Below are 11,888 nucleotides of genomic sequence, written 5' to 3' on the forward strand. Positions count from 1 at the left end.
TGATTAAATATTTTTCATGTATTTTCAGACATGAAAAGTGAAAATTGCTGCACACAACAGTCTGCGTCTGCACCGGGAGGCAAGGCAGCTCAAAGCCCAGGCTGTTACAACTCCTGGGCAGTTTTGCCCAGAGCCAGCAGTTTTTAGATCCAGTAGGGATGGATTTTTTCTGAGGTCAGGTTCAACATGCTGCAAGATGCCAAGATCTAAGCCTAGTAGAAGATATGGGTTACAAGAGAGGAGGTTTGCTCTGGCCTTATACTATCAAAGTCCAAATGCTAATAGATTTCTAAGCACAGTATTTCACTTGCCTTCAGTTTCAACACTTCACCCATGACTCAGGGGTATTTCAGTAAATGTTGGCTGAGCAAACAGACTCTGACAGCTATGCAGCAAAGAGCACAGGCTTTGTCAAAAGAAGAGAAACTTCGTGGGATTTGCCATTATTTAGTATTACTCTTGTTACGCCAATAATTTTTTTCCATATACTTTGCCAAATATTGCAAGAAATGCACCATTGTTGGGCTTGCCTGTTATAAATCAGATCTTGTTCAATTAACAAGCTTTGGGTGTCTGCCACTTTCCAGTTGTAATGCAAGGAATCATTTATCTTCCCTGCCAGATATCACATGTAATGCACCATTGTTGGTTTTGCCTGTTATAAATCGGATCTTGTTCGGTTAACAAGCTTTAGGTGTCTGCCACTTTCCAATTGTAATGCAAGGAACCTCCTGCCAGATATTGCTTGTAATGCACCATTGTTGGTTTTGTTTGCGCTAATCAGATATTGTTCAGCCTACAAGTTTAAATATCTGCCATTGCTTATTTCAGGTGTACGCTTGAAGCATTTGTTCTCTTCCTACCCAAGAGTATGCAATGCTTTATTGTGGATTTGCTCGTTATATTTAATCTTGTTCAGGTGGGTAATGCTTTTGTGTTCGCCTTACATAATATGTGCTTGCAGTGACATTCTGGCTTGGTTTCATAATGTGAAATACAGCATGTAATTTCATCACACTAAGTGTCTATCATCACGTATTCAAGTAATCACACGTGGCTTCCAGGAGCACTGTTTTGTAATACAGCATGCAATTTTTTTTCTGCTTTATATGATACATAATCACATAGGTATGAATTTCATTTTGACAAAATGTAATGGCAGTTGTTATTCTTGACTCAATGCCTCATAAACCTTTTGAAGGGGGGTGGACAGAGAGTGGTTTTGTTTGGTTGGCCAGTTCAAGGAATTTAATATCAAATGATTTTATTATATCCAACTTAATGTGCTAAAACACATATTTTATTAACCAACTCTTAATGTGTGGTTCCTGTAACAAATGCTACATGTTTACTCATGTAGCCTATGAAATAAAATCACTGCCCTGTAATTTGGTGTGTCACATACTGCAGCATAACTTTCCTGCTATTTTCTTACACTAGAAAGGCCTTTTATTTTTGTCTCCATTTGCTTTTTATCATATGTGCCTCCGCTGCATAGTTGTGCTTACTGAGCTTATTATCTTCATGACCCTGACACTGCTGTCAGAGCTTGAGATCATACTGCGTCCTTACATCCCATTTTCACCCAGGCCTCATTGTCTCCAGACCACCAAGTTATTGTATTCCATTTAAGACAACTCATGTGTTACCTTTCCTGATGTCCCCCATCATGTATTTCTTAGCATGTTTTATGATGCTTTGCTCTATATTGATGCGGCCTTGCAACATTTTTTATACATTTTCATTGTATATAACGCACCATTGTTGGTTTCATTTCGTTATAAATCGGGTCATGTTCAGTTAACAAGCTTTGAGTGTCTCCCATTGTTTATTTCAGCTAAATGCTTAAAGCTGTTGTTCTCGCCCTGTCAAACAAAGTATGCAATGCTTGCCATTATCTGGCACTTATACAGCTAGGATATTTTTTACTCAGTTAAGAGCATTTGCAAAGGTAAAGGTACGGTTGGGGCATACGCTGTGGCAGCATGTGGCCTGGTGCTCACCTTGTAACATTACCCTGAGCCTGTGGTGTTTGGGAACCCATTACCCTGGGACACAGGACTAGTGTGACATCCGTTACCACAGTTGCAAAGGCATTATAGTAATCTAGCATGAATGTGTTGTATGCTTTGCTTGTATTTAAAGCACTGATATATTTACATACACACACACACACACATATATATATATATATATATATATATATATATATATATATATATATATATATATATATATATATATATATATATATATATATATATATATATTTTAGCAAATGGTTTCTACACTATATTTTTCCTAAAATAACAATTTAATATATAGTGTAGATAATAATTTAATAAAACATAAAAAACAAATATATTTTTTCTTTACTCCCATTATAAATCATTTACAATAATGAAAAAATAAGTAAAGGCTGGATAGGTGTTGTGGCAGGTACTAAAAATAGTAAAGCTTCCTGAAAAGTCACGTTTTGTGGGACGCAATAGATGGCGCTTACTTCCGGCATACCCAGAAGAATTACTACATACCACTATCTTCGTATAGTCTCTTTGGTAGACTGAGACACTTCACACACAACACACTGCGACAACGAGGTCACAACTGTGTGTGTGTGTGTGTGTGTGTGTGTGCACTGTTTTTTTTTTCTTTTTAAATAAAACAAGGGCAAAGAGAAAACAGAATAAAAAGCTCTGCCATTGCTTTCTGCTCCCTAAAAAAAAAGAAACAAAAGAGGTGGCTGAAAGCAAGGTCAAATACTGTGTTAATATGGCCCGTTATAGTTCTTCCCCCACCTGTCCGTGTGTCTCCCTGCGAGTACAAAACCAAAGCTACTGATATATAATTCATAAAGAACTACGCTGATAGAGTGGTAAAAGCACTCACCAGTCTCAAAAACTCTAGTAATACTTAGTAATAATTGTACCTCCGTGTTGACACCCTGCCAGGTCAAACTCTCTCGCCTCTGCCTGTCAACATTCACCTTTCCTTCCTGCTGAAGTAGCCCTCTTCATACAGCTCTGTGCCTAAGAAGGGTGACCGATCCACCTCAAACTAATGCCCTATAGCTTTACTTTCCTGCCTATCTAAAACTTTTGAATCAATTCTTATGTCCTCGGGTCACACATTCATCGTATCAAGCCACGTACGCCCACGCACGAACAGAATTTGGTAGTCGGCAACCGCTTACGTAAGTATTTGACGTAAAATGTCCCGTAATGCGTATTTACGTACGTGGGCATACGGGCGGAGAGATTTGGGGTCGCTACGCACCACCCGAGCGTGGGTGGGGGAGCCACGCCCTTTCGACATGTTCAAAGATACGTGGCTGCTTGCACGTCAACCGCCATTTTTACGTGGTCTCCACACGTACAACGTGGCGCGCATACCAAGATCTAGAGTACCAGGTCTCCCCACCCCGGACGTATTTTCGCAGATACTGGCGCACTGACGTCATCAGGCTGCTCGAGGGTAGGTTCATCAGGGTCGACGGGGTCAGTCGCTCTTCTAACTCTCCGTGCAGTAACAGCCAGCTGCCAGTCGCTCTGTTTCTCACTACCGCCGAGCTGGTATCTATCCCCAGTGTTTTTCGAGAGCGTGTCAATGACTTACACTACTACATTTTGACTATGGCTTATTGTGCGGTTAATGGATGTTCTTTCAAACCAAAGAGAAAATAATATAAATGTGATTTTTTCATCGTTTTCCGGAAAATGAGAAGGTTCTCGAGGACACCTGGGTTGAGCCTGTGCAAACGCCAAGACTCCTATTAATGTTAAGAATGCACGACTCTGCAGTTCTTCATTTTGGATCACCTGATTACAAGAGACACCTGCAAGTACGAGCTACCTGAATCTACCAGTCCCTAAGCGCCTCAAGCTGTTGAAAGATGACGCTATTCCAACATTTAAGGATGCCAGAACTCGAAGGGGCAAGTACATATTAATTACTAGTAGTGGTTTATAGTGGTACGGTTTATGTAATTGTAGTAGAATGATTTGGCCCATGAAAAATGAATTTTCTATGAAAATGAGAGAGAGAGAGAGAGAGAGAGAGAGAGAGAGAGAGAGAGAGAGAGAGAGAGAGAGAGAGAGAGAGAGAGAGAGAGAGAGATAGAATATGTGTGTTTTTTTTTGATTTTGTGTGTGTGTGTGTGTGTGTGTGTGTGTGTGTGTGTGTGTGTGTGTGTGTGTGTGAATACTTTTGTCCTTAAAGCAATATGGTATTTTACAGACAACCTTGACAACCCAGATGCTGGCTCTTGTTAATAAGAAGAAAGGACCAAGCAACCTAACACTTTGTAAGATGGATGGCAAGGCCAGTGGGCACTTCATGGCAGTATTGTATATTATTATTTGTGAAAGATATCATGTTAAAGTATGGCTGATATACATTATGAATAGCCTTATAAGGTTGGAAAGGCGATTGAGGTGAGATGATGTCAGTGATTTTTTGTAGTGTGTGTGTGCGTGAACACTATTTTCTTTAGCAAGAAAAATGTTGTTCCGTCAGTGAAGATATTTTTGTAGTGTGTGTGAACACTATTTGCCTTACAGGAAAAATGTTATTTCACAGGTAACATCACCAACACAAGTTGCTGCTCCAGCCAATGGCACCTCCAGAAAAGGAGCCCCTGGGAAAGCTTTCAGAACTTTACTGGATGTCCAACAAGAGTTAGAGGCTGTGGGAAGAATGAGAGAGATGCCTTGCTAAAGGGGAAAAGGAAGAGAGTGGAGTAAGGAAAGGATAATGCTGAAAATGAACTGATAAGTGTTTATGCCAAGGTTACGTTTAATCAAGCCGCTTTTTTCACCACATCTCAAATAGAAAACATGTTACATGGTACCTGTATTAAAACGTTGGAGTTATGATGAGGTAAGTAAGAGTATTGCACTAAGAAAATTCTAAGCCCAAAAGCCTATAGGTATCTCCGTGAGGTGGAAATTGCCTTACCCATCTGTAGCAACACATTAAATAGGTGGGCATCAAAAAATCAAACACAGAATCAGGATTTTGAAGACTGTAGATGAATTTTACTACAACATGAGGTGCAAAAGGACATGTGAACAAGACAGGTTATGTGGTTTTGTCCTTTGATGAGTGCAGTGTTGCACACTATAAACACTCTGCCTGGTGGCCAGAACGGGCCGGGCTGACCATCAGGACTCCACTCCGGAAAGAAGCCTTGGACCGACCATCAGGATCTCATCTGAAGAAGCTTCAACAAGATGCAATAGGCCGCAATGTAAAAAAAAAAAAAAAAAAAAAATTTGACAAAAAGACAGATACCTTAATAGAACCCAAGAGTAGAGCCCTGTGTGTCATGATTCGCGGACTAGTGAAACAATGGAAAACAGCTCTGTCTATTATGATTTGACTGACTGTTGCTTAACAAAAGAAATTTTGTAATGATATCATACAGAAAACAGAAGCAGCTGGTTTCATTGTTTGTAGCTAATGGTGAACGACCTTGGTCCAATGAAACATAAAGTTAAGTGGGAAGGATCTAGGCATAAGGATACAGATCATTCCTCCTTTTGTAATCCAGCTGCTCCTGATCGGAATGTCTATGTCTTTGCTGATGCAACCTCATCTTATCAAATTGATAAGAAACAATTTTTAGATTCTGGCTAATATCACATTGGCAGACGGAAACAATGTTACAATAGTGGGTGTAAGAAGAAATAATACTGAAAAGTATCAGTGATTTGAAACAGCACATAAGTTATCTGAAAGATTAACATTGCTGTACAAGGTGTAAAAAGAATGAATGTCAAGCTTGGTGCAACCCAACTTTTGTCCGAGACAACAGCAAAAAACCATACAGTATTTCGGAGGTAAAGGAGTTCTCAAAAGCAAAGACTGGAATTGAGACAAGCTAAATTCATAGTAACTCTGTAGACACCTGGTTTGATATTATGAACTCTAGAGTTCCTTATGATAGCAAGCCTCTAGGAAATGCTTATGGTATTGACCTTGCTCAGCAAGACATTGTACTGGAAAAAAATGAAAAGTATTGCAAAGGGTATGGAAAGTCACTGAAGAAATTATATGTATCAATTTCCAGAAAGGCCTGGTTGTCTCATCTCAGTCTTTACAAAACTTGTATGAAGTAAAAGAAAAGTACAGTCTTACATACATACCTCACATACAGGCTAAATCAAGATGGCTGGAATATTTCTTGTTTGCATTAGATAAAATGGGTTCTACATAATGATCATCCATCACCTGTTGCTTTTAACACAGAATAAGAACCCATCTTCTGACAAACAAACCAAACTGATGGGAAGCAAATATACATAGATATAGAAAACAAATGATGTACCCATGATGAGTGATTCATTCAAAGTAAAGACAGGCTAAGCAAGGCCGATCAGGAGAATATTGTAATGAACTTTGCAAAAGAGTTAAGTTTATCTGCCATGATGTTATCTTCCCTGATATTGCTGATCATGATGATCCATACATTACTGAAGGAAAAGGAAACATAGATGATTTTAATGATGATAGCATTCCTTTTCTAAATTTGGGAAAATGAAATGAAAAAGAAGGATTGCCTATTTTGGTGGATACCTTGCATATAAATTTCCACAGTATGAATTTCTTGGCTCACATGTAACAGCAGAAAATAATTCATGGATTGCTGAAGAAGTTGGAAGCCTGGGGTTTAATGACACCAAGTGAGAGTTTTCAGTGATCTTGAGAAGATGGAGGACCTTTTCTTGTGTTACCATGGCCAGGAATCACTGACACCAGGGAAAACTCCACAAAAAAATTAACACATCAGATTTGTAACCATGTAAAATTGCCTCAAGAGGTTATTCAAATGTTTGTTAGGTCACGCATGTTTTTTTAGAATGCGTATCCTTAACAGAAATCTAAAACTTCACAAAAGTGAGAAAAAGAAATATTCAAAACTAGTCAAATAAAAATTAATGATGAACTTTGGTTTCGATATTCCATTGTAGCCTAAGGGAGAAAAGGGAAAGGAAAAGAGAGAGAGAGAGAGAGAGAGAGAGAGAGAGAGAGAGAGAGAGAGAGAGAGAGAGAGAGAGAGAGACATAAACACACACACACACACACACACACACACACACACACACACACACACACACACACACACACACACACATTAATGAAAGCATCACCAGATGTTTTATGAAGAATCCCAGTGGTGACAGATGTAGATAACACACACACACACACACACACACACACACACACACACACACACACTAATGCAAGCATCCTAGATGTTTTATGAAGAATCCCAGTGGTGACAGATGTAGATATAACACACACACACACACACACACACACACACACACACACACACACACACACACACACACACACACACACTAATGCAAGCATCCCAGATGTTTTATGAAGAATCCCAGTGGTGACAGATGTAGATATACACACACACACACACACACACACACACACACACACACACACACACACACACACACACTAATGCAAGCATCACCAGATGTTTTATGAAGAATCCCAGTGGTGACAGATGTAGATATAACACACACACACACACACACACACACACACACACACACACGCACACAATGTAAGCTAGTAATATGAATGGAGTGGAGGGTATCTATTCATAGCCATTAACAAGGCACATTGTAAGAATCATATAGCTATATAAAAAAAAGTTGGGAGATATACAAACTATTATAGCTAAGTTATGCATTTGAGTTTGTGAGTACACACACACACCACACACAATAATAACAATAATACTAATAGTAATAACGACAGAATCAACATCTGGGGCAAATGTTGGGGTGTTCTGAGAGAGAGAGAGAGAGAGAGAGAGAGAGAGAGAGAGAGAGAGAGAGAGAGAGAGAGAGAGAGAGAGAACGAGAGAATAGGATAGTTTCCGTCTCCTCGACTGTCTCACAGCCTGCTGACGTCACAGGCTGCGCAGTAGAGGTGAAGCGAGAAGACCTGGTACTCTAGATCTTGGCGCATACCTGGCGCTAACGGCGTGCTTGCGGGCGCTTACACGTGGTCCCACGCTGCTCCCCTGTTCCCTGCAGCGCAATGCGTGGGTCCTCACGCGGTGCAGGAGCATCTGTGGCACCAGCGCCGCTCCTCGGTACCCACGACGACGTTGCAACGCTGTGCATGGCGTGAGACGCTGTGCGGCTTGCGGTTTCAGTTCCTCTCGACTAACAACAGCATATACCTGGAAGCCACAACCACCGCCTCTCACCCCTGCCAGCGCCCTCGTCAGTAGACCTTGTCGCCACTGCTTCAACTATGCCTAAGGACACCACCAAGAGGTCACGGAAGGGGGGCTTCTTTAGCTTCAGGGTCACCCAAACCTCCAACAACCTGCGGGCAACCTGCTTCCAAGCTTCTAGTGTTTGTGGCACCTGTAGTTCCTCATCTCCGTAGACAGTAACAATAGCCCTGCAGGTCTCTGGTACAGTGTAACTAATGGTGTTGTGGGCTACTCGAATGAGTATTGGAGACTCTTGTATGAGTCACCCGTATGAGGAAACGTTGGGTGATAGCCACACGCAGGCCTGGCTCAATGGGTGACAAGTTCAGCTGTTTCACTGAAGAGGTCCTTGTTAATCCGGGTAAAATTCCTGTACAGTTCTGGGCTTTCGGTTACCAACTCTTCCATCAGGCTGTCATAGTGGCCTAGTTCCACTCTTCTATGCAGGTACGGCCAAGCCCAAACCCTCCTCGGCCTCCTCTTTTTTCTGTTTTTTTCACTTGCAAGGTGGACCTTCACAACTAACACAAGTACCATGGCGTGCACCTACTCCAAGATGGCCTCCATTAATTATGTGTTATGGCTGTTTGCTGGTGTTATAAGGGCAAGGATGTCTTCAATGTTCTCCATGTTGATTCAGCAGGAGGGGAGTACTTCTTGCTGCAGGTAGATGTTGACGGGAACTACAATCACAGGTGTGCAGCATGGCCCGTATGTACGTACTTATCACGTTTACCAACCGACGTACGTGGGGATAACGTGAGGATGACGCAGGGTCGTAACGCACCACGTTACACATACGGTATACGTACGTGAGTGTTACGTGCTCTGCCACGCACTACTTGTGGGGGTGTGGCCTCTTGTCGTGGCAATGCGGGTAAGCGTCACGTCATGCTTGCGCAGTGCGTAGGCTTAATACGCATTACCTCGTACTTACGTTATGGCGTCCCTATGTTAACCGTGCAAGCTTTACGTACATTGCCCCGACACGTATCCAGTTGACCGCGGCAACAAACCCCGCGTATGGCCACGTATGGGCCAAAAATCACATACGTGAGCATACGTGGGCTTGATACGTGAATGTGTGACCGAGGCTTAACCGGAAGATTCAAAAGCACCTTTCCACTTGACCTTCTATCTGATTGCCAGTATAGGTTCCGCAAGGGGTTCTTCTGGCGATCTTCTTACTCTCTTAATTGAGTCTTGGTCATCCTCTCTTAGCCGTTTCGGTGAAACTTTCTCAGTTGTGCTAGACATATCGAAAGCTTTCGACAGAGTATGGCACAAGTCTTTGCTTTCTAAACAGCCCTTCGGATTCTATCCTCTCTGTTCCTTTATCTCCAGCTTCCTTTCCGGTCGTTCTATCTCTGCTGTGGTAGACGGTCACTTGTTGTGGTAGACGGTCACTGTTCTTCCCCTAACCCGTAAACTGCGGTACGCCTCTCAGGCGGCTTCTCCGGTAACATCTTGTACGCCTCTTGGAAGCATGATTTTTACATTACTCCCATAAACCTGCTGAACCATGTACACCTGCGAATCTTTTTTTCCTAGTTAGTATAGCGTTTCATGTTTCATTTTTCATCTTAGTCATGCAGATCTTGTCATTACTTTGTCGTCTGTCAAGAGTGATGATGACATTTGTATGGGAAGCCTATAGAGTATAGAGTCAATGAATTCAGGATCCTACTCACTGTCTCTTCTTTGTTACATTGTAAATATAGTTATAAACACAGCGGCATCAAAGTTCAGGCATAAAAATAAGCAGAAGATGAGAAAAAATAACAATTTGTTAGGAATTCATAAGTGAGGCGTTCTGTACGTTGGTAACGCTGCCTCTGGCACAAGTGTCACGCGCCGCGCATCCCACTCCTGCCACCTGCAGACCTGCAGATTCGCACCCGCAGTCTCTCACCGCCACTTATGGGAGACAGTGGACTGCAGACTGCATTCCTTTCTAATGACATGAATGATGAATGCCCCCCTCCCAGTCAGAAAGAAAGTAGCTTTTTTATAGTTATCTTTTTATCACTCAATCTATTTCATATGGATGAAAATTATATTGGCTTTTCAAGAAAGCATTTTTTTATATGGATTAATGTCGTAGGCTAGTCATGAAAGAGGAAAGCATTTTCTTTGATATGAATCAATTTCGTAGACTAAGCATGAAACAGGAAAGGAAAGGAAGTCTGCCTTGTGGTTATAGGCAAACCAGACTCCTGCATACTCCTTACATTCTTATGTTCTTATATGGATCAATTACGTAGGCTAATCATGAAATAATAAATATTTATTTTTAAATTGATCAATTTCGTAGGCTAAGCATGAAAGAGGCATTTTCTTTGATATGGATCAATTGGTGTAGGCTAAGCATGAGAACTGCTATTTTATTTCCAATGAATTAGAACAAAGTAACCTAATAAAGAAAACAGTCTCAGTGAAGCCCTGTGTTCAGAATAGCTTGGTTAGTTGGTGAAGATTTACTCCTGAAAAGGGGACAGGGCCTTTGCACAAAGGCGGCCCTTTAAGGGGGGCCACCCCGATGAATTATTGACGAATATTTTTGAAATATAGCTTTCTCGTTTTTTTCGCTCAGCGTGTCCCAGACACCCTAAATTATCACGTGGTGAGGTTTTTTTACAAAAATTAAATCCCTTCCGCGCCTAGACGCCATTTTTAAATGGCCCGTGGTGTTGCGTCATAGCCTGACGCGCGCTAAAAAATGAGGTATCATCATCTTCAATGCTTATAACTACGTAGAAGTATCAAAAATATTTGTTTCTTTATATAAATTTCATGTTTGGCATCCTTCGCCTCAACGGAAAGAATCTGGCCTGACTGGGGCTCGAATCGCCGCCTGTTTGGCCGTTAAGCCTTGCAGCGCAGACCCTAACTGATTGGGCTGAGCTACCGGAGCGTGTGTGTGTGTGTGTGTGTGTGTGTGTGTGTGTGTGTGTGTGTGTGTGCTTTGTTTTGATCTGTCGCTCAGTGTTCTATTTACCCAGAGCGAATCCAGATCAGATTCGGATCCGGGCCAGTGATCTAGAGCTGATCAGTGTTCAAAATAGAAGACGTCTTAAATCAACCTGGTTATAGTAGTGGTAGTAAACAGACACCCTCGCCATAGACCGCCAGGTCTTCTGGTGTCTGTTCCTCCTATGTATTCCTAAGGTATCCCTCACAGGCAGGCACGGCGCCAATATATATACCTACGTATAGGTTCCTCACTCACAACGCTTACAACTAGACAGGATCGTGAAGGACATGCTTGCTCAGGATGTTACTGAGGAGAGTAATTCACCCTGAAATTCTTCCATTGTTCCTAGTCCCTAAGATGGACGGCAAGTAACAAGCCGCCCTGTCTTTGACTACAGGCAATTAAACAAACATTGCCGACAGGAAAGATACCCACTATCAGTTCTGCAGGACATTCTGATGTCCATCGGACCATGAAATAGGGTGTTTTCCACACTTACTTACGGACAGGGTACTGACAAGTCCTGCTGGACGAGGAATCAAGGCCATTTCGCCTTCAAGAAAATGCCATTTGGTATCTCTGGAGCCCTACTTACCTTTCAACGTCTCATTAATTCGGTGTTTGCAGGTCTCTTGGGGGACTTGGTCTTTGGCTTCCTGG

Source organism: Eriocheir sinensis, chromosome 23 (genome assembly GCF_024679095.1).
Source record: "Eriocheir sinensis breed Jianghai 21 chromosome 23, ASM2467909v1, whole genome shotgun sequence".
Classification (NCBI taxonomy): Eukaryota; Metazoa; Arthropoda; class Malacostraca; order Decapoda; family Varunidae; genus Eriocheir; species Eriocheir sinensis.